Genomic DNA, 27,227 nt, shown 5'->3' with positions numbered 1-27,227 from the left:
ATTACAAGTGGTTGGACTATTTGTAAGCATTCCTCCCACCACCTTTTGTGTGTTTGGTGCCTCCATGGTAACCAACAACTGCACCACGTCCTTTTTGGAGGAACTGCTAGCCTCTGGGGAGGAGACGTTTTTGACTGCTGGTCTCACTCAGCCCTCTGAATCCAAGCCAGATTTGATGCAGAAAGTGCCTGGAATTGTGCCTGAGATTTGAAGCTGTCGGCAAAGTAACGCAGCCGTTAAGACCATGCTGTTAATACTATAAACTGCTGAGCTGCATTAGATGTTTGAGGGATGAGTAAGCCACAGCAAAACCAGCTATTGTACAGGGAGGGCAGATGCAGAGGGAAAATATGTATAGGGTGACCTGTTGGCAACTTTGTAACAAAACATATGTATTCCACGCTCTGTGTGCCCACAGGTCCCCAGGGACACCATGATGATTAAGCTTCTTTTTCATTGTTCCACTTAATGCCGAACAGATGTCTGAACATCTGTCGTACTTGGAAAACGCAGTTATGAAATTGGCTCCACAACTTGTTTTCTTCCTCAATGTGGCGGGACTCTGGCTGGACTTTTTGACTGATCACTGTTCCAATATAGTCATAGAAACTTGCTGATTGGGGTGGGGGCAAGTGGGTGAGCGTCCACCAAGTGATTTAATTTGGGTGGATTTTATTCAGTTGTTTCTTTAATCTCTAGCAGGATGTAGCCATGAATAACAGAATCTACTTGAATTCCGATGGTACTTTGAAATGGGATTATGCAGTGATTTAGCTGCTCACCGGGTTGCATGCAGTGTTTTAGGTGCTCACAGTTCGTTTGGTGCTGTAAATACATAACTTTACTCTTGTTTCAAACCAGCAGCTTTCCCTGTTTATGCATAGATGGCCAAAGGTTACTGGTTATCCTCTTGTGTAGTCCTGTTATTTACTGTACTGTGTGGCACTTAACGTCCTGCATTCGTTATGGATAAAAAAAAGTACCTGAATTCATCCACCACACTTCGAAGGGAGTAAAGTGCATTATAATCAGCCAACAAAAGCCCGTAGCCTAATATTTACTTGGACCAAGATCCCTTCAGTTTCATGGGTGCAGTGCATGTGAAGGTGGCAGTCTGCTCGTAACCTGGCGTGCAGCCCTTGAGCAACCGGCCTGCTAGGTCTTTGGCCCAGTCATCCATGGGTGTTTTCTCTCACATGCACAAAACCTCTGCTCTCGGAACCCCTGGGCCCATGTTGAGATGAGAATGTGGGGCTGGTAATCCCAATGGCACACCTTAGGATCTATTCCCTAACTTTCAGAAAACTCATTCTTGGCAGAGATGGGAGACGCAGAGACTTAAAGAACAGAATTTCCCTTGTGTGTTTTCGAAAGGAGGGGGGCACGTTAATCTTGCCACTGTGCCACTTCCTCATACTATAGGCCCATTAATTCAATTCCATCCTCACCCTTTTTTTTCTTGGAGTCGCCTATTGAAATTTGCACGCCTTGTTACGAGCATCCTAAATAATGTTACTGAACAATGCTAAAGGTGTGTGTGATTTGACCTACACATAGGTTTTGGAAATGTTGTCTCCGTTATAGTGGAAAGTGGAAATGGGCACTGCTTCAGAAGTTAAAGGTAGTTTCACACCACCGCGTAGATTAAGTCAACCCATGCTTGTAGTGCATTTCTACCTCCGTGATCATTATGAAGAAGCTTTTGTAAATATAAAGAGAACTATTAAGAATGTGGTTTATCAATATTGTGGGTGTGGTGAATTCCCTGCTCACGATTTTTTGAACAAGAGTAGAAGTACAACTATTCGTGTAGCACGTGCAACGAACGGGCTGAATGTTCTCTTGCCTCTTAGAAAAGGAAAAATAGGTGTTTTAGTTCCTCAACTAAACTTTACTCTGCTATTAATTATTTAGTGTACAATCAAATTATGTGGCCATCCATGATTGACTATATTCTTTGAAGAAGGAATGATTTATGCTTGTTTTGTATGTATGCCGATGTCAGCAGTCGTGTGTATAAAGAAAAGTATGGTAACTGTGATCCTGAGCACAATGGGGGAGTGGTCAGCGAGAGTGAGGGCGGGGTCAGAAGTGGATAAAAATAATAAAATAGTCTAACTATTTGGTCAGCCTTTGACCTTCAAGTACCTGCTCATAAAATAAAATGCACACACCTCAAATAAACTTACATTTGTGAGGAATGTGTTTTTCTGCTAGGGCAGTTTCTTAGGTTAATCAGCTATCTGTGGGTGTACCTGGACTGTCACTGATTTGAATCCTGGTTGGTACCCTGGGGAAATAGTGATGTGTATCTTTAGTGCTAAGAGGTGCAAGCCTGTGACGGAAAGCATGCCGACTCATATAGCTATTAGTTCAAAACATATGACACATGGTATGCAATAGATGACATACACCTTTTGCAATAGGATTTCAAAAAATATATTTATAGTCATTTCAAAAGTTATGTTTTAGTAATGCTGTACCTATTGAAAACTTTTTTATAGGTTTCTTTTGTAAGGACACATTTCAGATTCTGTCAATTAAGTTATAGTAGCTCCAAGTAGCCTTTAGATTTGCCGATTAGCCAATTGCACACATTTACATTTCTTTCATGTAGCAATCATCCGAGAGAGATTTTTTTTTTCTTTTTTAGATACATCTCCCTCTCTCACTTCATGTTAAAGAAAGCAGTCCCTTCTGCTGTTTCTTCCTGCATCAACTTAACCATTCAGGGATGGTTGTTTTTTAAATAAAGTGTGTGAACTGTTTTCAGGAAATGTAACCCGTTCCATGCTCCGTCGGCCAATGGCCGACGGGAGCACTACCTGGCTGGTGCTGCAAACTGGCCGTGGCCGACACAGCCTCACCCATTTTTCGAACGTTCTACACTGGCGCGGAACGTTCGAAGCTTACAAGGTGTTAAAAAGCTTGAGAACTCTGGCTGATATGTATTTATTGACGTGTATCTAGGTCGGGCGCACCAGACAAAACAAGCTGCCTGGGTGGAAAAGCCCTATTCTGAACAGCCCATTGCTTCCCATTGGCTGGCTTTATCACTTATTTGCTTGCTTGTTATTCAATGGCATGGTTTCCTCTTCTTGGGTTTGTCCCTTCCCTGGAACATGGCTCAAGTACTGCTTCATTGCCCAGGGTCCTCCCACTGTGTGCTTTTGGAACTATTTTTTCCTTTTTCATTTTAGTTGAAACACTACATAAGAGTGGATGTGTTTGGTGGCCTCCCCCAGTCGCCTTCCCCTCCACCCCACCCCGCTTCCTTGTGTACTTCTCCCATTCTTCAGTACATGTCTAGCATTTTATCTGGACTTGTGCTTTTTTCCAACCCCACATGCTCATCTTTGTGCACTTCCCTGCTGCTTTTTTAGGTGTCACTGAGCGCATTCGTTGTCTGCGAGACTTAAGTAAGAGGCTTTCAAAAATGCTCCCAAAGGCTTTTCCAGGCGGATTGCCTACAGTGCATGTGTGCGGGCGCGTGCACATCGCACACCATTTGGCAGCCTGTGAGCCTCTCTCCGCACTCATGCTGGTTTGCTTGCAGCCGGCATCAGACTTCAAAGGAATCCGCTCCCCCGCCGTTTCTGGCATTGCTCTGAAGGCTGTCATGCCCACCATTTGCCATCAGAAGGATTCTGTAAGTCCGTTGCAGCAGGCAGTGGACACACATTTTGGGAATGCTTGTTTTCCTTTGGGTGAGGGCTTGTCATTTGCTCCAAACAAAGAACTAACCTTATGTTGTGTGAACTGAACCATAGATAACACATTTGTTTCTGAGGGAATAAATATGTTTAACTTGAAAATTCTGTTTGATCTATCCACATATCCCCTTTTGGCTATAATAAAGTAGGTAGAAATGATGGGATGTAAATGCTGCATAAAAGGTTCATACACAAATCCTGAAATCAATAGCATTTATTAAGCAAATACAGAATGCACCACATTGAACGAACTATACACGAGCAACCATTTGATCCTTCTCTGCATCCATACTTTCATATTGAAGTATGTCTGCGGCCGGGGACTGATCTTGATCCCATTAGTAAACACAATCAATTTTCTCTTTGAAGGGATGGCTGTGCAGAGGACAATCCTCTGCTGAAGACCCGGGCCCAGCCCTCCCCTCCACGCGCCTCTTTCTTGTTTTTATATGCTTCTCCCCCTCTCAGCTCCATGTTGTGCTCTCTTTCATTTGTTTACTTCCCTGCTTTTCCATTTGCTTCCACTACCCTCTGTGGTACTCCTTCCACTTTGTGTTGCTCTCTGCAGCACCCTCCAGCTTTTCCTTCTGCCCTCACCATCGCTCCTCCGACCTATTGCTTCATGCCTCTCTGTATGTCCTCAAGCACAAATTGTGTTGTACCTAGGGTGCTGAATATATGCCCTCCCTCCCCCTGCATTGTCACTTGCCCCCTTCCCCCCACTTTGTTTTGCTTGTCCCACCACTCCCACCTGCTGTAGAACATGGCCAAAAGACATTGACCAATCCTGTATCACTTGCAAAGGCAAGACTAAAGTGTTTTGTCCATGCTTGTTTTCTTATACATTCAGCACTTAATGAGAGTGCCTGTGTTTTATGTCACCCTCCAGTATATTGTGCTTCCTTTACTCCATTATTAATCCCCTTCTCAACCCCACTCCCAGTTCTTTGTTGTTCCCAACCGCTCCCAGCCTATCTGTAAAAACACAGCAACACGGATACCTTTTCTGGGGTATGGCTGAAGCACAGACTTTATGGGTTGCTTTTGTTTTATTTCCAGCATATAACATATTGCATGAAGGTATAAGCTTTGGCACACAATGTTTTTTTTTATAGTTTTGGGGAATGGCTATCTGCTGCACTCACTCAGCTGGTGTCTGTGGCAGAAAGTGTACTTAGCATGACACTTATCCTGGAGGCCCATAAATCTGCTCTGTGGGATAATACAGCGAACCAAATGGCTTAATATTGTGTAAAGTAAATTAGGCCTTGGCAAGTGTTAACCTTTTCCTTCTGACACTCACCTATTCTAAAAATCTGTTGAGAGTTTCTGGAGTGAAAAGTATTTGAAAAATAAACAATACCATTTATGAAGGTGGAAAACGTTGAAATAATTGTACAGCTTTTAACTAACATGAGATGGGTTTCGTTTTCCTCCAGTGTTTTGTTTTTTTCTTTTCTTTACTTTCTTTTCAAACACTACTTTACAGATCCACATTGGCAGAGCCAGCAGTTCGACACTCGGGTTATATAGGCGAGACCTATTGGCTGTGCTAGTGCATGTTAATATAGCAACACAACAGCCGGTCTCCCTTTTGCCACCTGAGAACACTTTGAGACGATGTAAAACTACAGAAATATAAAAACCAATAGCTGATGACTTGGTGGACTGATACTGTTGTCATGGCAATCTAGTCAGGGCCGGCCTTAGGCATGTGCAAGCTGTGCACCTGCACAGGGCCACCAAATCCCAGGGGCCACCACATCAATATATATCCTTAATATAATAATCCTCTGAGGATGGATACATATTTGTGTGGGGGCCCCTGGCAGGGATTTGGTGGCCTCTGGCTCTATACAACTTCCAAACACCATGACCCCCCCTCTTCACTGGCCTCCGTGCTCCGCCCCACCCGGACCCCCTCTTCTGGGGCCCCTACCTACGCTCCCTGCCCAGGGCCACCATGACCCTAGAGCCGCCCCTGATCTAGTACGTTTTCACTCTCTCTCTTAACCCCGGAGCCCCCATACTTTGCGACATAAACCAGAGGCCATCCTCCGCTCTTAACTACCCCCGTCACTGAAATGTAAATTATTTGTTTATTTTGTTAGGACTGTGGCGATGCCTTGACTAGATCAGCGCCTGACATCAATATATTACTTTCTATGTACAGAGGGTGACCTGCGGGCCTTCCTTCAAACAGGTCAGCCATGGTGAACTTGGACTTTCACCCCAAGCCCTGCACCATAGCCTGCTGCCTTGTAGCAGGTCGGTCAGCGTACATAGACGTCCATTGGCAGGCGGCTAGGATGCGACCTGCAACAGAGTACACACATCACAGCTTGAGGCGGGGCAAAGGGCTTGGAAGTTACCTTGTGCAGTAGAGCCACGGTCTGTAGAGGCCTTTGGTCTACAGGGCAGTGGGGCAGCAGGCATCTGATGGCAATCATGTACAAAAGCCTGCTGGTGGGCCCCAGGGTACGCCGCCTGCCTTTAAGGGTGCAAGTCTGGGATCAGGTGCGTACGAATGCAGATGTGGGAGGGGTAAAGGGCACCCGTGTGATAAATCTGCGTTATTTGCAGGTAGGTTAAGCCGTAGAGAGCGCCTTGTGCATACACGAGTGTGTTTTATGTGAAAGGTCGCCTCAAAGTAGAAAAAAAGCACATTTTGGATTAATCTCACATGGCCAACTGGGCAGGCATGTAGAAGGTGCAGATTTTACTGTTTTTCAGAAGTTTAAGGATTTAAGAATGAAACCTAAATAAATACCATGGCTTTCTGATCTGCAATGTTAGTGCTCTCACCTTCTTCGAATTAATTTTCTGTGGTATGCCCTCCGGCTCTCTTCCTGCCTTGATGGACTGATGATGAGGGGTTGAACCCTTACGGCCAGATATCGGTGTCTTACGTAAACAAGCAGACCTAATACGTCCAGTGTCTTTCTTTGAACTTGTTTTCCTGATGGGGATGCGCACAAACCTCCAGGGCATTCATTAGCTGAGCAATTTGCTACGCATTCTTTGTGCCCAAATCAATCTCCGTTTACTGGAACCAAGCTGAGGGAACGGTTGTCTCAAGGACCTGCTGAGAAACACCGTGGTGTGAAGGAGTTCTCAGAAACGAGGGCGTGGGGCGCTGGTACGTCCTCGTCCTCACCTGGCCCTCACATTTTATCGTGTAGGATGAGGGATAGGTCCGAGGGGTCTGTGCATCCGGCCTAATGTTAGAAGCTAGGTTTTGATTAAGCTGTTCCTCTTGCTCGAGAGGTGAGACAGGCATGGATGTCCTATATATTGTTTATAGGCTGGTGTAAGAGGCTCAATAAGTGAGTGATTATTTAGGGGTGCGCATAACTTGCGTACTTTGTTGTAGCGAAATTTCACGGAGTTTCAGCAAAATTATGCAAAATTACATATAAAGACATTTAGGGTGTAACACCGCATCTAGCACTATATTCTCGCAGAATGCACCTTCGAGCCAAAATTGATAGAGGATCCGAGTGTGCTGAGAAGATGGTGCTAAATGCAACAGAGCAGGAACAGCCATCGCCGCGCGCGCTGTTTGTGTGCTCGCGCTAGGCATTTTTGCCCTATATTTTTCAAAATTACGCTAACTGGCATAATCACGTAACTTTCAGTAATTAGTCGGATTACTCTGTCATAATTAAAATGTTGCCCAGGCCTTGTTATTAAGCAAATTGAATTGTCTCCAGGAGAAGCTTATCGAGAGAAACGCTGCCCTGCGGTGATCCTGCCCTGTCAGACCCCAGGCCTACCCGGCAGCTCATGCACAGCTCCTCACTGCCAGCCCCAGGCTGCATCATCACTATTGGTTCACCCGACCGTCAGCCCTCTAAGCTGCCCATTATGGTGATGAAGATAAAGGGTAGCTAAAGGTCGACCCCATTATGTGTAGGATAAGAGCAGGGCTTTAGGTGGGACGGGTCCTGCCGGTGCTCAGCGCCGTTAGTTCTAAAAAGCAGATGCTGAGACGGGCCCTGTCTGGCTCTCCATTTTTGTCGTCGTCGCCCCCCCCCCCCGCCCCCCTCCCCCTTTCAGGGTGGCAAAGAAAATCTTAACAATGTAGCAGTTCACGGCTTTTGATGTAACTTTTTGGGGCAGTGCTTTATATGAGCACCAGTTACATTACACAAGGGCATAGTTAGGAGATTAAGTGATCTCGCTCAGACTCGAACCTGCGTTAGGAGCTCTCACCATTACGCCGCACCCTCCCGCAAGAACGAAACCATGTTCGGTATTGTATACAACGAAGCACCAGTTGTTGCTTATTAAGTCCTGGCTAGTTGTACATGTAATCAGGGTGCAATGATACAAGCAGCAAAATACAGTCGGGCGGCACCCTATGCTAAGCACGGACTATTAAGAGCCCCCACCTACCCACAATTTTTCATTCTACTAAAGCCCTGGGTACGAGTGGATGTGACGGGGTTGATATCGCACGCTTTTTTTGTGTTTGCGTTCAGGTATGTTTTAATTACTTTTTCAGTTATTTTGGACTTAGTGTGCGGCTGATAGCTGAAAGTTCTCGAAGTTTCCAAAGTTCTTTTACCACCGTGGGAGTGCAGCGCGTGTGTGCTGCAGTGCCTGCGCTGGGCGGCCTCCAGGGAGCGGCAGCGTGCGCGTGCACTGCGGAGCGGCGTGGGCTGCGCACGGGCCAGCTCAGACCGCGCTGCACGCTCTGCCATGCCTGGACCATGTGCTCTGGAGTGGCTGCGTGGGATAAGTGCTTTCAGATGTCGGCCGCAGATATTTTTTGCTCGATCTTTAGCCAGCTCACGTTTCGGTGCATTCCACAGAGACTTCATTTCCTGAGCGCCATCCGAAATGAGAACATTGTGCTGACCTTAAACCTGCATGAAACTTTCAGAAATCGCTCCGCCTGGTTTTGTAATTCTACCACCCCAGCGCCCTCGAGACTACATTTTTGTATGTGCAGACCTGCAAAAAATGAACTAAGCATCGGTCTATTGCAAAATCGCGCCTTTCCAATGTCAACTGCACTTCTAGTTAACTTTTGTTAAAATAACCGGAACGCTAAAAATGGCTTGTTTGACAGAAAACACATGAAGAATATTCGTACATACGGGGTGGATTTCAGTTGGGTGACATAATACTGACCCTTTGTGCAGCGTACCAGAATCTGGGTTCTTGGATTTTTAAATAATTAGGTTTATTGCGATCTAGATTAGATGTGCTTATTTTATACTCGGGAAGGTGAAAGGCTGAGCCGATCTTGCTTAGATTGTAACCTTTCGCACAAAGGTTTTTCTGACTTATTTCAGCAGCAGGTGCGGAGTCTTTGCTATTATGGTCAGCCATTGCGTGATGTCTCATGTGCTGACCCTTAGCTTCCCCGGAAAGGTGTGTGTGAGGGGAAATACGCTCTACAGTGCTAGTAGCACCGATTCCCTCTCCATATATGCTCACCTTTGTCAGCCAGTTCTTCGGCCTGTCAGCCCTCTCTGGACTACCCCTTATGCCTTCCCACAAATCCCTTCTTCTCTTTCTTGGTTCAGCACTTTGCTGTGAGCATCTGGGATTTAAGTGGTTTAGAAAAACAAAGAGAAGCGTGATTTACTGATGGAGAAACAGTTTTAAATAAACCTTGGAGCCCCAAAGAACAAGGGTGGGGTTGGTGGTTAGGCTTTGTATAGGAGATGAGAAAAACTGAATCTCCTGGGTACACGTTCCTTGCTCCTTCAGCCCATCTCTAACGTGGCCGAGACATTTAGAAAAAATAAATTTAAAAAAGTAAACAGTAATGTTTGCTTCATTCAGGTATAGAAAATAAGAAACTGATGGCACATAAGGGCCACTGGCCATCTATTTGGCATCTTGCTTGCCTACCCTTTAAACATTGATCCTGCATCATCTCCAGATTTACAGTTGCGTTCTCAGTACTGTTCTTCCTATGCTGGGTGGTGGTGGGGTGGGGGTGGGGGGGGGGGGGGTTGGTTTGGGAGTTGGGGGTTGGGATGCCCCATTTGTTCACAACCCATCCCAAAACAGTGATTATTCTAAAGAGGTGCATGTTAACGTAGCTCTGGGATGTTCCCAAATTTGTTGACCACATTTGCAGTAAGTGTCAACATTTGTCAAGCAACACATTCAATGTGCCTATGCAAGTGCCTGTTTCTTGGCTCTGTGGTAGTCCTGTATTAGCAAAGGGCTATCCTCGCATGGCAAAGTAAACATTTTCAGCATATGGGCAGGTAAACTATCACTTATCCCCACCTGTAATAGAGAAACTCTGACAAGCATCTTGCTGAGGTTGGGGCTCCTCAGTAGGTTGTAGCCCGGCTAGGCATGATTCATGTCCTTTGTGCAGGTAATCCAACTTCTCACATGCCTTATTTGTTTTTAAAACAACAACAAAAAATGAACTGTATCTTATCCGATTTAAGGAGGAAAGTGTTAATAATAAAACTTTACATAATCCACCATCGAGACTAAATTGCTCGCTCACTGACTGCTTCAAGAACTACCCCAAACCTCTGATGAGCCAAGAAACTTACATACCACTTAATTATAACATTTTATTTTAATGTTAGTAGCCTCCACCATGGTTAGACAAAAGGTCTGCCAGCATATAAATCAGGTAGGCGAACCATTATGGTGGCACTGACGATACTCTGTTGCCCTCGCGACTATCTTAATTAGTTTCTCATATGTGCTATTTGTCATCTCTGCAGCCTTACACTTAACTACCCCTTCAACTGCCACCACTTCCTTTACAATCGTGCCACATTTTTGCTCTGCCCCAACTCCCGGGTCCGGGTCTTCGCATTAAGGCAGTTACCTTCTGCTTCTTTTTAGTTGAATGGTTCTTTGTCGGACGTTGTACGGTTTGTGGCAGCCTTCTGTTGTAAGTGTGCATTGTGTGGGTTGCGTTTAAAAAGTATAAGGAGCGAGAGTGCATCTCGTGGTCAGGGCTTTGATTATGTGGTACATGAAATACTCCAAGCAGTGAGTGGGTCTCTTTAATCTTCTACAGTTTCTTTCGCAACTGCACCATTTATCCCTGTCGTCCACTTGGCCTGCCGACCGACCAGGCATGGTTGTTTACTTCGGGGGAAGCACTTGATCCACCCTGCATCCTGCCCGTTTTCTGTTGACTTGCCTCACTGTTGATCTGATAGTAGTGATCCAGCATCGAGCTCCAGATGTTTCTCCTGTGGTTGTCCTCCCTGTCCCGCTCCAGAGGTTGCAGAAAGGGTCAGGGCATATTTTATTTGGCTCCCCTCACTCCTGCCCCCGACAGGAGCCAGACAATAAACTGTCCTCTGTCTGGCTCGGTTTCAGAAGGGCTGAGGCCTCCTCACCCATGGGGTGGAGGAATCAAACCTAAGGTTGGAGGGGTTAAAGCAGGAGGTGTATCATTCTCTGTGGGCACCAGTATCCTCCTTTAGGATCTTCAGCTTCGGGGAATGTGACATTTTCATAGCACTGTTTTTAGAGCCACGGGGCACGTCTTTCATCAGCCCTACTTGAAAGGCTGTGGGCAGAGAAGATGTTTATGTTGAGGCTCCGGTCCTCTGACAGGGGAGGGGCCTGCAGCCTGAGACGGCTCATTACGTCTTGTGAGCAGTGGGGGATTACGTTCACAGGCACCCTGGGTGTATTCACTGGCAGTAAACACAGCTTCTCCTGGGAAAGCGGTGGGCATTGGGTTACCAGCGCAGCTCGGGGCCCAGTGGCTAATAGACACTGTCTTTAGACTCATCCCTCTCGAAGGTTATAATGTGATCGTCTACCTCGGCTGCGCCAGATTCTTAAACATTTAAAGGATTGCACCATGTATCCATTCCATAGGTGAATTCCGTCTCTTTGTGTATATGGGTCCTCCATGGCCAGAGGCCAGCGCATCATTGCAATATGTCGCTTTAAGGGTGAGTTAGAATCGTGTGTCATGTTCAGAACTGTCATTGTGGGAAGTGGAACTAATGGGGGAGAATACACCATTTCGTGGCACTTTACACCTTATTACATATTTCTGGCATTTCATTTTTTATTTTCGTGGTTTTATAGAGCTCAAACGTGGCCCAGGGACATCAAGCTTTAAAAGAGTACAGTTGCCAACAATCATCGCAAGGCGATATTTGCCATACAGCACAGGAAAAGTGAAAAACAGACATTAGAGAATGTGTGGGAGATCCTAGATTAGGCCCAAGTTTCTTTCAAAAGGAAGATTCTAAAATTCCTTTTTAGAGGGTAGCATATGGAGGGTCGCAGGATGGGAGTTCAAGATTCTTGTATCACTTCCTGAGAATTAGTTCATGTATTCTGTTTTGAAGGTGAGAGATCCTTAAGAAGGGACTGCGTTTCTTGAACCTCTTTTGGGGCCCGAGATTTACAATTTTTTAATTTGGTAGATGAGCAAAGTGAAATGCTGGGCCTTTTGTGTGGTGCAGACAGTTTTTAATTGAGCGCTCATTTCAATAAAAAGCTGGATGAAAGACAATTGAGGAATAGCAGCATAGGTGTGATCTGGTCAAAACTCTTGTGTCCAGTAATAAATCTGCAAAAGAACAGATGATGGATGGAATGCTGAATCAATCAAACATTCACCTAGTCACAGATCTGAGTTAAATCCATCGTTTTTTTGCACGCCATGCTTTTCCAGTTTAGACTCCGCCATATGCAAATCAGTCTTGATCCTGTTCCCCATGGATAGCTTGAATCTGGTGGTGTAGCGAGCACAATACATTGTGTACCAACATACATTTTCGTTTTATTGTTTAGTGTCAACACTTCCACTTCCTTTGGCATTATCTCAGCCTCCTGGATATTTCTGACTGTGACGGCAGTGGTCGCAGCCCATCTTTGCAGGTCAAGAGAACACATATTCCAGTACTTAGATGACTGGCTGTTGAAGGTTGACTTGTCTAAGTCATGAAACCCCTGCGGACTAGTTTCCCTGTTGTCCTATCGGGCTCTCAAGTAGCATGCCAACATTCCATATTTATCTAGTGTAGAGGATCCCTTTTATAGGAGCTGCCCTCGATACAGTGTGGTACAAAGCCATTTGAACCCTGCAATGAGTCTGGGACATTCAGATTAAATTTCTGATTTTTTGAGCTTGTTATTATTGTATTATGAGATGTATGGGTCTACCTCATTCCCAGTATCTCTGCAGTGGAATCTGTCTTCAGAGGACTGGACACTGAAGTTTTCAAGGACAATTTCAGTGTTTCAGAAGAGATGCCCCAGGAACATTGGTGGACGCTGAATGATGCCAACATGACTCTCAAACGCGATTTTGGTAAACTGAGCAGCCATGCTTTAGCATTTGCCCTCCCCTCGATCTACCTCTTTCTAAGGACTTGCATCGGACTATGGCCAACCTGCAGATGTGGTGGATGTCATTTTGGCTGCTTGAGGCTTGTCCACTAAGTCAATATATTGTGGCTGCTGGGCAAAGTCTGCAGCATGGTGTGAGGACCATTACGTTGATCTGCTTCAGGCGAGGCTTTCTGATGTACTTTTGTTTGTCGTAGGCATGGCAAGACCTTTCCATAGGCACCACTAAAGATTACTTATCGACCTTTATATGTTTTCCTGAGCAACACTCCTGGTTACGTTTCATTTTGTGTTTTTTTCTAAAGAGTTACCTCCTGCACCCTTTATTATGCCTCACTGGGACCTTAATTTGGTTCTTATGTTCCAGGTAATCATGTCTTTTGTGTCAATGGACAGTTGTTGGGACGGTAATCGTGGTAAACAGGCATGTACCACTGACCTGAGCGCCTGACTGCATGTGAAATTGGTAGTATGACTTATTTTTTTCTTGGCGCCTTGCTAATCAGGCTTGTCCCTGAAAGTGTAAGGTCCAGAATCTGTCTTGTGACCTGGAGAGGGAGCGCCAAATGTGACCTCATATCAGACACTTTTTTAGTTTGTCTCACTGTGCAATAACATATTTTCTATCCACATCCCTGTATTCTAGGTAGGTTTTTGAGAGTCACACCCTAGACAACCGTTGTGTTGTGGGATTTTACAAGCAAGCCGCATAACTGTTCATGTAGCCAAAATGATGATGCACAACTTCACCATTGCAAACTATTACCAAAGCAGACAATGCTAGCCTGCAGGTGGTCGCTGCTTCGGTATTTAAGGCAAGTGCCACAGCTACTTCAGGGTAGAACGAAACACGCCTTACCAATGCCAGACGTAACTTTGTTTTTCCTAAATTGGAATCCCAGAAAATCTTCCCTAAAGAGGTCATTCAAGTTTTTTGTGTTGGTGACTCAATATGTGAGAGTTTTAGGAAAATATTTGACCCTGGTTTCATGCTGATAGGGCTCTTTACATAGTAGTGGCTGAGAGTCAGCTTTGTGGGTCAGTAGCATTCAATTTGTTGCCATTAAGAGTTATGGTGTCACCTTAATTATTGATTCCTTGTGAAAGCTATTATCCAGTGCAACGATACTGAGTGTTTAATTATTCTGAATTCATAAAGTGAGCCTGCTTCCCATGATTCAAACCTGTGATGTACGAGTTACCCACAGATTCCAACAGCAGGAGCTCAACATGTTGGGTATTTCTTACCAGCAATGTACATGTGAGAACGTGATCTAGGTTATCCTGGTAATGCGGTTCAAACAGCTATGTGTAGATGCTATTTTTTTACTGAGTCATAAAGGCACTCTCCCATTTCACTTTAAATTGGGTTATCAACTTGGCTACATTTTAGCAGGTCACAAGTATTCTAGTTTAGTGCTTCTGCTTTACATATATTGTTTTCAGTTGTAGTCTTATTGGTTCTGTGGAAGCAAACCGACACTACCATTCCCATACATTTGTTACATGAAAACTCAGTTTAAAACCTATTTTCCCTCCGACATGAAGCGGGGTGGCAACCTTTTCTTAAGTGAGTTGCTTTAGTAGGTAGTTCTATGGACCCAGGCCACGCAGTCCGGGTTGATGGTCGTGAGTCCGCTATGGAGGATTGTAGTTGTAGATTTGTTTGTGGTACATACTGGTATATATTTATTTACATTGTTTTGCATAGGGAAAACAAATTACCATTGGGGCACATGGAAGCACTTTGAGACCATGTTAAAATACACACATAAGCTGCCTCAGCATTGTCCATCATGTATTAGGGTGTTGATGTCTTGGTCCTGCTGACATACTTACAATAGGTACAAATAAAACCACCTCACACTACCACCATGGTCTTCTAATCTGTTTTCACATCTGTTTTACATGGTGACAGTAGTTATATCATGCTATACCACTTCCAAAGCGCAACAAATACCCCAAAGGGTGTCCTGGTACTAAAGTGAATGTTGTATCAACATTTTCATTAGAGAGTACCTATAATGTCCGGATTAGGTTTGACAGGAAAGTCCTAGGTCAAGTCTTTATACTCTTCCTAAACTGTAGTAGGAAGGGAATCTTCCAGAAAGAAATGGGGAGGTAATTCTAGAGTTTACCGCTCTGACTGAGAAGGTGTTTCCGCCTGAAAGAGTTTGTTTGAGTCTAGGCAAGACCAACAGCTGAGCATCAAGGGGTGTAGCCAAAGAAAAGTTGTAGAGTTGATGAATTTTTGTGCTAGATATTACGGCACACTCTTGTGCACTGCTTTAAAATGTGGCTCAAGGGTTTGTGAATAACTCTTTTCCCCTGGAAGTCAGTGCAAAGATTGTAAAGACTCGGATGCAGAGAATCGTGGGGGAGTCCTAATGCCATTCTAGCAGCATCTTTCTGTATCCTCTGCAATTTCCTTATAAGGCTTGCGTCTAGCCCCATAGAAAAAGAGTTGCAGTATTTCCGGCGACTGAGTATGGTCACTTGAATCACCACTCACTGGATATTATTTTTGGCGGTCAGGCAGAATCTTCTTGACCACCTACAAAAGAAACAAGCATTCACAATGCAGTAGGTCTCGGGCTAATTAAGTTTGAGCTATTGGCCTTGCTAAATATTGCAACACCAACTGCAACAAAAGTCTATAAATTGTAGGCCAAAAAAATGTGTATTTATTTTTATAGCAATGGTGGTATGCTGCGCTTTAGATGAATATGTTTAAAAGTAAAGTGCCTCTCTAGTAAAAGAGAGGGACCCAAAGACCAAAGGGGTAGGGTACCAAAAGACAAATGTCAAAACAGGATTTTCCCTTTGGGTAAAATTTCTATAGCATTTACACTTGCATACACAATATTACATTCAAAGAGGAACAAAGCGGAAAATATAAAAATAGCTTCATGGAAAGTGTACAAGTTATTCAAACGTATATTAAAAACACAATATACACTGTTGATTGATAAAAATGATACACATAAAAATATATAGTAGTGCAAATAATTAAAAACACCAAAGTGGGAAACAGAAGTAAGGAATAAATGGGTCCTATTATAATGAGGCAAATACAATAGTCCAAAGCGCAATCACACTCTAATACATATATAGCTTTCGTAATTAGAGTCGTTGTTTCATAGACTTAGCGTATTGCAACTCAAAAGATTGCATTGACTTGTTTCGGTGGGAACGTATTTAGAGAGCCTACACCTTCAGGATATAATATTTGAATCCCACATACACATTATATATCTGAAATAGAAGAACAATACACAATTGACAAAATTTCATTAAAACATTATTATAAACCAGAATTCTACTTTTACAAATCCTCAATGCTCCAAACTTTGTAATATTCATTCACATTCAGACAACTATCTTACATTTTGATCGCATTAGCGTATCATAGAAACTACACAAAGATATCTAGTTGGATAGCCCAGCATTACCTACCAAAAAGTGCACACGACCACTTTATCATTAGATCAATGGGTCATACAATACATATACGTCTTTAGCATTTTTTAAAAAAGTTGTGCTCATACAGTCAGGGAATATGACTGCCATCACCCTGCTACACTCATTGTTATGCATTATTATAACCAATACTGTCAATAGACATGTAGATTTTTCATTCACATATTGTGTGGCAGCGATGGCCATAGATACCTATTGACTATGTCTAGATGGTAATTTACATATGATTACCTCGCATGGGGTCACAAAGAACCTCGATTTCTAAACTGTCACCACAATACCACTCTATGGTTATCTAAGTGTCTGAGGAATAAAAATCAAGACACTATTCAAATATGGTCTAAAAATCATTGTCGCACACCTTTATAAGAATCGTTGCTCCCAGATTTACTTCAGTAAAGTGCGCCATACTGCAATTGCTACAATAGTTAATTGTGGATGCGTTAACAATTGATGTGTGCACCGATGGCTGATGGCTTGTGTGCCTGGTGGAAGTGTGCACTGATGGCTGGTGGTGTGTGTGCCTGGTCGAAGCGCGCACTGATGGCTGGTGGTGTGTGCGTGTGCCTGGTGAAAGCATGTACTGACGTCTGGTGGTGTGTGCCTGGTGGAAGCCTGCACTGACGGCTGGTGGTGTTTGGGCCCGTTAAAAGCGTGCACTGATGGCTGGTGGTGTTTGGGCCTGGTAAAAGCGTGCACTGACGGTGTGGTTGTGTGTGTGTGTGTGTGGTTGTGTTAGACCTGGCATCTTTGGCGTGGTTTCCCCTGTCTTTTGACCTCTACCCCCTGTATTTTTGATGCTGTGCTGGATTTCGTTTTTGCTGGTTTAGGTGCTTTGGACACTCTGCCACTGCTGATCAGTGTCAGAGTGTAAGTGCTCCCTGTGTAAATTGTTATTATGATTGGATATACATGATTGGCATATTTGTATCCCCAAGAATTCCCTAGTAAAGTGCACTGGGTGTGCCAGGGCTGGTGATGACAAATGCTAATAGTGGGCCTGCAGCACTGATTGTGCCACCCACAGGAGTAGCCCCAAAATGGTGTCTCAGGCCTGCCACCGCAGGGCCTGTGTGCAGTTGGTGAACTGCCATGTCCTCCTGGTCAGTGTCCCCACTGACTAGGCCTAACCCTTCCCTTTTTATGCACATTGGTCACCCCAATGGAAGGCCCAAGTACCCCATTGGGCAGAGTGCAGTGTATGTGAAAGGTAGAGCATGTACTTTTGCAGGTGACATGCTCTGGTAGTGAATTACAGCCATTTTCGTTTTTCACTGCTGCAAGGCTATCTTTCTCCATAGGCTATCATGGGGGATGCTGGCTACAGTGACTACCAGCATATCTTCCTATAGGAACAAGATAGGACATAAAAGTCTAATATCCCTGAACTCCGAATTGAATAACACAACCTTTGGGACAGGTTGTTTTTAAATCCTGTGTTTGAGAACAGCACTTTTAGAAAGTTGCTGTTCTCTTGTCTGCCCTTTCTGTGTGCCTTGGCCTCTTTGTGTATTGACTGTCTGGTTTGAGAGTGACAGCGGCTGGGATTCCCCAGGAGGCTGGCTGAGTCAGCCCTAGGCTGAATTACTGCATTGCAACTTGAGTGGTGGGAAGAGATAGCACCTGAATAGGACTGTGCCTGCCTTCCACAATGCTACCTCCACCTCGTACTTGGCAGCTGACGACCCTGCCCCTCACTCTGAAAGGAAAGGAGAAGCCAGGAAAACAAAGTGCTCAAGGAACACCCAGAACTGGTTCAGACCGGGCTCAGAGCCCTCCTGCACAAAGGGAGCAAAGACGTTTAGGGGTATAAGTATAGGACCCCTGACTACGGAAAATTAGATCATCCTGGCATCAAGAAGGAACCTCTGCTAAGGAGAAAGCTGAAAATGAAGAAGGAAGATTGTCCAACTGTTGCTATGCTGGATTGCCCTGCTGTTGCTTAGCTGCCAAGGAGAGGGGAAGGACTTTGCTTTGTGCTGTGTCCCCTTTCTTGAAGGAATCTCCAAGGGCCTGAGAAGAGCTGGCTCCCTGTTTTTGAAGTCCCAGGAACAAAAGGACTTCACCCCCAGCTTCCCCTGAGCTCTACTGAGAGAGTTCTGTCTTTCCTGGAGTGCATGGCCCATGTGTGGTGCCTCTGTAAGTTGTACCTGTGTTGGGAAGCTGGAAATCACGCTTTAAAGACTTTGCTACAGAAAAGTTATTGCATTGCTCGCTGCGGAGCGCATCCCCGACAGTGAGAGTAAATTCCCGCCGCTACGAAGGCCGAGATCGTCAGCCGTCACATCCTTTGTTTGTGGGACGCACCAGACGGGTGCGTGAAGACTAACATTGCTGCGAGTGTCGGCGCTGGTTGAGATCGGCGCACCACTTGCTTGCGGACCGCATCACGTCGCTCGAACATCGTCGCAGAGCCATCGCATTGAGGATCTGCGAGAGAGAGATCGCAGCTGGATCGCGCATTGTCTCAGCCCCTACGAGATTGTCGCATTGTACCTTCGCGAGAACAAACTTCCTACGGAACCTACGCACCGGAATCCATACAAGTGGCCTTCCTCTCCATACAGACTGGATTCGTCGCAACACGTCTGCTGCCGCAGCGGGGTTGTTGCATTGCTTCCCCAAGGTCTCAGGAGCAACGCATCGCTTGTGTTCCACTGCACCAGCTTCTGCTTTTGGAACTTTGGCGCAACTAAAGGTACTGTTGGCTAAACGTGTCGCAACTGTGAACTTTTAACGCAACTGTGGATTATTTTATCGCAACCTAAAGAACTCTTTTGCAACCATATTCTTGAACTGTGTATGTTGGATTTTTTGTCGTTTTGGTCTTGTGTAGTTTAGATAAAATACCTTTATTTTTTTAAACTGTTGTGGAGTCCGTTTGTGGTGTTTTCACTGTGTTACTGTGAGTGTTGGTGCACATACTTTACACATTGCCTTCTGATTAGCCTTGACTGCTCATGCCAAGCTACCTAGAGGGTGAGCAGGGGTTATCTCCGAGGGTTTCCTCCTTACCCTGACTAGAAGCAAGGGTCCCTATTTGGACAGTGGTACCTACCTCTGCCAACTAGAGACCCCCAGTTCTAACCGGTTGTGTGTGTGTGTGTGTGTGTGGATGTGTGTGTGGTGTTATGTGTGTACTGCAAACCCAAAGTAACAATTGCGCAGACGCCTTGGAGACTGGAATCTTCCAGGGCGCTCCTGGCACCACAGATCCGTGCGGGTATTCCAGGCAGTGGCATCTTCACTCAAGTCTCCAGTATACCATGATATGACATAGCAACGCAAACCATTCTATATAGCAGACCACAGCATATCTGAACATAGTATACCTTAACATTCAAAGTCATAACACCCTGCAACACAGCAAGGTGCGAGTTACATAACATGTTGTAACTGTTAAAGTGTGTTACGTGCGAGCCGTTCACTCGCATAATAAACACACTTTTCCCATAATAAAATCAAAGCTTACAACAACCTAACCTGATCCCGGGTTTCAATATTCCCACATGCATGCGTAAGTAGCTTTCACGTTTCGGTTTTATTCTTTTCAGTATGGTGAGCAAAGTTCTGTTTTTGCGATTAAACATTTTAGGCTATATGTACCAGATATAAATCTACAACGCTGTCTTTCTATGCAAGTTATCGTGCATAGAAGGGTAAACTTGGCACCTCTCTAAAGCTTGGGTCCGGCTGCAACCGTTGTTTCTGCTCCCACCGAGCTCAGTGTGGCTGTTAAATCGCAGCTACAGGTAAAAGGTAGGTGGGCGGCGGAGGGGCGGGGTAAACTGAGACCCAGCATCTGTGCACTAAAGCGGAGCAGCACTAGAGAGTGAACCTCAGTGCATGTTCCACAGAAGGCAGCACGCAAGCCCCTGGACACACACACAGACAAACATGCGGTCCCCACACACCCAACACAAGTTACTCCAGCCCCCCACGAGGTACCTAAGGGGCTTGTTTTGGCAACACCCAAGTGACTGACGGGCGTTTGGGCCAATCTCAAGGATCTACCAATGCGAAGCTTCCAAAGGGCCCCTGAGGTAGAGCGGGCTCTACCCAGGAGCGCTGAATAGAAAGTGGCGGCATACCTGCGCCAGCAGCAGGAATAGGTACAGTCAAATATTTGCTCTAAGCATGGGACAATTACCCTCCTGTCCTGGTTGTCTTGAAGTACAGTTTACTTACAAGATGTTTTATTTTATCTAATAAGTTCTCTCCTTGAGCTGCTTATTACAGTGTGTGCCTAACATGTCAAGCCCACGGTCCCAAAGAGTGACAGCTCTCACGACTTCTCACTTGCAGCAGGGTTATTAAATGACCCCGTCAGTCTCACTAGAAGACTTCCACTTCAGACCGGGGCATGCCCTAACAAAGCAGTGAACTCTGGGACTTGTCGTCTTGGTCAAATTACAAGGAACGGATTGTACTTATCTACATGAAAACAATGAGCCGTGAAGAAAACACATTTCTGAGAAGTGTGTGTGCCAGTGCTATGGCGCCATACGGCAACACTTTCTCGACAGGTATGGGGCATTCAATGTTAAAAATATTGAACTGACAACGTAAATCTCCGATTTTTTTTTTTCCCACCGCCATTTAAGAAATATTTTGTAAAGTACTAATTTATGAAGCCTGCTTTTCCTTTTAACTGGAAGCAAATTAGCTATACAGAAAAGGTAAACAAATAGAAAACATGCAGGCTGGGAGCCTAAAGATCTCGGTGGCCTGCCCTTGCTGTCCCTTCAATCACGAGGGAAAAGAGACAAGGAATCTGGGATTACGATCCCTCTCAGACAATGGGGCAGAGCGGAGAGAGGCGGCCGAGGCCCTGGAAGAGCCTTTAATGGCTCAACACTTGTGCTCTCACACACAGCCACGGAGAGGGGGACGGGAGAGGCGCTACACTCTCAAGCAGGCAGGGAAGGAGGCCAAAGACCTCTTTCTTCGTTAAAAATGAAGCAGCATGGGGAGCCCCGTCTGCTTGCGTTCAGCGCCCCGGGAAAGTGGATATTTAATGCCGGTTTGGTGGGAAACAAAAGCAGGAGACTGGCTTTTTTGTCTCTTTAGTTTTTACAACCACCCTCGCCGGTGCCTTTTCAAACAGAAAGGATCCTCTGGGCGGCGTGGGCACGGAGGGCAGCCCCACTGGAGCGGTGAGTGTGGGGTTAGGGGCTCTCGGACGCTTTTGCTGTTTTGTTTTGCTCTGTTTTCCCCGGATTTTGCAGAAATGCCCGTGCGGGTCGTCGGTGTGATGCGGGGCTGAATGAATGGGGTGAGGGTCCTAGGAAGGGAGGGATTGTTTCATGGAGGAGGATGGTGCAGCGACAGAGGCTGCCTGCAAACTGGGGTTCTTCAGAAGCCAGCAGGTCGAGTTGGAGGCTTCGCTTCTTTCGTTTGTTTGAATGTTTTGCTGTGTTTTCTCGCCGGTTTGAAAAGCCGCCCCTCGCTTTGGACCTCCGAAGCCTGGGGCTTTCCTAGGAATCCAGAGCGGCTGAGGGGCGCGCCGGGCCGGCCAGGCCAGTCGCATGAGGCCTGGAGAGGACGGAGAAGGTCGGAATTTTGCTACCTAGACTGATGGCACTTTTCTACAAGCTTGGCGTATCAAGAGGGAGAGAGAGGACTTGAACGCAGTCCGTATCCCCTGGGGTTTATATGTTTATCAACAAGGACTAGTTTGACATGCCCATGTGGCTTACGATCCCTTGCTCATTGCACCATCAGGATTCAAGCAAGCCGGGCCGACGACGGCTGAAATGCCAGAAACCGGTCCCCGGAAGCTTGTTTCCTTCCCAGTGTAAGAATTGGCTTGGTAGTTTGGTTTGCCCTGTTCCCATCATGCACTGGGACAGGAACAGACTAATTTGCATATAGCCAGGTTCTGAACTGGGATGGTGCAGTGAGCTAAAAAACGGTGTTGGATCTAGCCCTGATCTCTTGACTGGGTGAGAGTATTCTGCTTAATTCAGAAACTCTGTCCATCACCACCCCTTGTTGTTAAATATTACGATACATCGGCATGACTACTCAAAGTGCGCACGAGAGTGGTCGAATATAGAAGTACCCTCGGGTGCAAGAAAAATATCAGCAAACTTACTGACCACTTCCTATGCCATAACCACACTCCCAATGACCTAACCTGGACTGTGATCGAACAGTTCAGCACCACCGGGCATAACAATGAGAAATTTCTGCTCTGTAAAGAACAATGTTGGATTTACCGCCTTTCCCGCCAAAAAGATGGTCTCATTGATTCCATACCGTGGAACTCTATCAGTCTATAAACCCTTTAGACCTAGTCCCTTCTAAGTTCCTAATGGCAACACTCTATTACAAGTGCTGGGCACATCCTCCAGTCCCCACATGGTCTTTTGGTATAACTACCCAAACCACGTGTATATGACACCCCTCGCGCTCTGCACATTGCCCCCTCTTCTCCTCATCCAAGCGCTAAAACAGCGCAGTCATACTGACAGATCACACTCTGTGCACGTGCCGCGCCACTTAGCATGCGCACTATCAGAAGCGTGTGAACAACCTGACCGCACACACGCACAAGGTTCTCTCAGCGCATGCGCCGAAATTGCTCTTCCTGAGCAGGCGACCACTAACGAACGCATGTCTTCGACACGCACATGCGCACAATGCAGTGCTGGCAGTCTGTCTACCATTGCTTCCACACCCAGGTGCCGACAATTACGAAACAGCATACAAACAACGCCGCCTCCCTCAGGTTCCGGAGGTGATGATGGCACAACAGGTACACCGCAGGCCTTGACCGAGAATCCCGTGAGTATGATGACCAACCGACTCGTCTTCAGGGTAAGCGCTTCTCTCCTTACAAGTTGCCTAACTCTCAGTGGTTCTCCATTTTCTTTCTAGGGTCATTTCCCTTGCTGAATCACTCCAGGGAGCACTCGCAACAAATTGTTAGCGTGAGATTACATTCCTTACACTCCCTGCCACATTGTGTGTGAAGCTCGCGCTCTTTCCTCACCACGTCTACCATATTTCGAGATAACTTACACTAGCAGTACCACCAGTACTGTTACACCTATGCCGTTTTTAGGCTCCCCAGAGAGCACTTAAAAACCGGCGATTTTGTGATCTGTGTGACCTTAAACTACATGATTAAATGAATCCTTCTGTATGTCCTTGTTTTGTCCTACATGTTATATGTACAAGTATGCTTGAGGAGGGAATCCCCCTCTTACACTTATAGTACCTTAGTGAGTGTGACACAGTCTAAAACACTCACTTTATTGTTTTTAACCCACATTTGCACTATTTATGGTCCTGAGGAAAGCCAGCATAATCAAAGGCACTGGCTGAACCATGTCGACCCAAACTGGATGTAGGAGGTCTTAATCTTGCCACCACAACATCCACTTACCTTGTTTTTAACCGCTGACGGAGGCCCAGGCTATTACAATTTAATTCACCCTCTGGCACTGGGACCACCGTTTAGCCGTTCTAACTTCACTGCACAATTCACCACACTGCACTCTCCGAAAAATACCTGCTCCGCTGTAATCAGGGGTCGTAGCACACCCGGGACAAATTAGGTGTCACTGGGTGGGCCCGATGATGAAGCATGCCACCAACTAGGTCCTATAACATGGTCACACCCAAACTAGTCCTTGTTGATAAACATACTTTTCTACAAGCAGCACTGAAAGCGATCGCGAAGTATTGTAAAAAAAAAAAAAAAAAGCAGGCGAGTAGTGCGCGCGCCAGCCACTGCAGGCATAGGTCTTCAATTATCGCTCCCGTGTCAGGCACCATACTTGAAGACATTTGGCCTTTTGGTGCTCGTAACAGACACCAATAGGCCATGGGCGGAGCTACACGACCGCCCATGGCCTATTGTGTGTTCGGTTTTAAAAATACACGCACACAAAGCCCAATTAAAATGGACCTAGGAAATAACGCGCACGAGCTGTGTGGAATTTCCAGGTCCATTTTAAAACCCCGAGAAAAGGACTCTGGCTGCTCGAACACTGCTGCGCAGTGTACGCTAGGCCGAGACCTAATAAACCAGTTGCAGCCATCTGCTTAACCTACCCAACTAAGGAGAGATCTTGCACCAGTTATACCCCCAGATTTGTAACCATATTAGCTGGAACATGCAAGATGGCCAGAAAGCCGATAATGTTTTATCCAAAGCACCTCCATTCTTTGTGCGTATTTTTGAAGGCATGCTTAGATCACTGCCATGGACCGAATGAAAGGTTCCAAAGGGTCAGCACCCGACCTATCTAAAATGATAATAAGTTGAGTGTCTTCAGCATAGTTCATACACCGAACGCCAACATTTTTGACTAATTGCACTAGCAGGCGTGTGTAAATATTGAAAAGTGTCAGGCTAAGTGCTCACCCTTTGGGCACCCCTTGGAGCAGGGTCTTCTGCTGACATACACTGGGGTGGAGATACTGCTTGTGACCTGTCCATTAAGTAGGATCTGCACCAGTCTAGTGCCCCACATGCCATACGTTATCTCCTGCAGCTCGGTCAGTAAGTGGTATGTGATACCTTTTTTGAATGCGATTCAGAAAAGGGGGTGGTGATGAACAGAGTGTCTGAATTAAGCAGACCACTCTTATCCAGTCCAAAGATCAGGGCTTGATCCATCACCGTTATTTATCTCACTGCACCATCCCAGCTCAGAACCTGGCTATATGCAAATCAGTCTGTCCCTGGCCCAGTGCATCATGGGAACAGGGCAGACTAAACTACCAAGCCAATAATCGTTTTTGGCCACTATAGATGTGGCAGGGTATACTCAGACATGAGTCCCTTTCTCACTGCACCATCAGGATTCAAGCAAGCCGGGCCGAAGACGGCTGAAATGCCAGAAACCGGTCCCCGGTAGCTTGTCTCCTTTCTGGTGAAGAATTGGCTTGGTAGTTTAGTCTGCCCTGTTCCCATGATGCACTGGGCCAGGGACAGACTGATTTGCATCTAGCCAGGTTCTGAGCTGTGATGGTGCAGTGAGATAAATAACGGTGATGGCCCATGATGATATTGAAACAGTGTTACCACTTGACACCAAGTGGTGTGCTCAACAATGGTTTGTGGGAAATGGTGTAACTGCACGGCCACTAGGTTCTTAACCATTCTTAACCATTTCCTTCTCTAAAAGAGGCCTTGAGCTTGGTAGCATGATGCCACGCTACCCAGAAAACTGTCAGTAGGAAGTGCCTAGGACCAGACAGGCCACGAATTGTAGTGGTTTGAGGAAGCACGGAAATACCTGAAAGCAGGGTGGGCCTAGCTGCACACTAAGGGGAGATCTGCAGGTAGGTCTGGGTGCAGGCATGCAGTGGTACACATATACATACTCATGGGTGTACACAGCTAGGGCTTGTGAGGGTAAGAGGCAACATGGTGCGGTACCTGGAAATAGTTGGGGTACGATGTAAACTACGTCAAAAATATCTGCAGAGAGGCCTCAGAGCATGCAGTGATATAAGCGCAGACTACAAACTTATAAACTCTTCTGTCCAGTATCATTGGCGGGTCACAGTGACGAAATGTGATCTCTCCACTTCAAAAGGACGTTTGAGCCCAGCATTACTGGTTTCACCCAGCTGCTCTCAACCCCCTCTGTGGGTCTTGACGTGACTCCTTGTCAGCTCTCAAAGGCCAAAAGAAGTGACACAGGATAAGCCTTTCATATCTGAGCAAGACTTGTGGCCAGGCTGCTTGCTGACATAAGGAGTTATTTTCATTGCCTTAAGGCATAGCCCACTTTCAGGGTCTGTCGCTCATTTTAAGATCTGTTTGGTTACAGAAGCGCCTAGCATCTTCTCCACCTATGCTCTATTAAAGGATAGGCTTGCAGTGTCTTTCGAGGGCCAATGGCTTCAAAGTTGGCCAGAACAAAAGTACAAGCATCCGGACCCTTAGAGGTAATCAGAGTAAATATATCCCAAAACATTTGGGCTAACCCAAATGGTGCATGACGTGGTGGCAGCTCCTTTGGTTTGCGCTGTCATCTGCAATCAAAAAGAAGTTTTGTTTAGTAAGCATTCTGTGAAGACGGTAGGCCTTACTGAGAGTTTGTCGGACAGGATACTTTGTAACAAACATGACCGATGTCCCCCAGCCGATTTACAAGTGCATTGTAGCCTATTGCACTTGTTAAACAGTGGAAGGGTTATCCACCAAGTTTTGGAGCTAGTCTGATAGTGCAAATAATCTGATATGCGTTGTTCATTTAAAGGTTATTTATTGTTGTAAAAATCTTGCATATCTCTACTTTTTTTAAAATATCAGATCACCTGAAGTTGTAGAGGATTTATCAATATCCTGATTAAATTAATCAATAATAGGGTTCATCACATAATTTCTTAATACATCCACAATGTATTTCGGACTGAAGAGCCCTTCTTCCGGGAGTACATTAGTTTAATCAGTTCTCTGGTTCAGAGTTTCAAGACAAGCAAGTTCAAAGCTGCTCTCCTGTCTGTTCGGCAGACGAAACAAGAGCCTTTTTCTTTGAGCGAATGGACTAATAACTAATTAAATGTACCCACTGATGAAGGGAGAATGTTTAGTAGCACTGACGTGCAGTTTCTTTCTTGAAAAATAAGGTTCGCCACTAGCCAGGTAACTCTGGGAGCGGTCATCTGACCATTCCTGCTCTCTGCATTCTTGAGGAAATAGTTATTTCGTCCCGGAGCTGAACTTGCTTGTAAAGTAGGTTAGTG

General features: G+C 45.6%; 1 protein-coding gene across 1 annotated transcript in view; it reads left to right on the top strand.

The window, feature by feature from the left end:
* Nucleotides 1-27,227, top strand: part of SPTLC2 (serine palmitoyltransferase long chain base subunit 2) — a 425,361-nt gene that overhangs the window by 359,714 nt on the left and 38,420 nt on the right. The gene's annotated exons all lie outside the window — the stretch shown is intronic.

This window comes from Lissotriton vulgaris, chromosome 9, assembly GCF_964263255.1.
Source record: "Lissotriton vulgaris chromosome 9, aLisVul1.2, whole genome shotgun sequence".
NCBI classification, from domain to species: Eukaryota; Metazoa; Chordata; class Amphibia; order Caudata; family Salamandridae; genus Lissotriton; species Lissotriton vulgaris.
The sequence above is the reverse complement of the archived record's forward strand: the minus strand, read 5'-3'. Positions and strand labels throughout refer to the sequence as shown.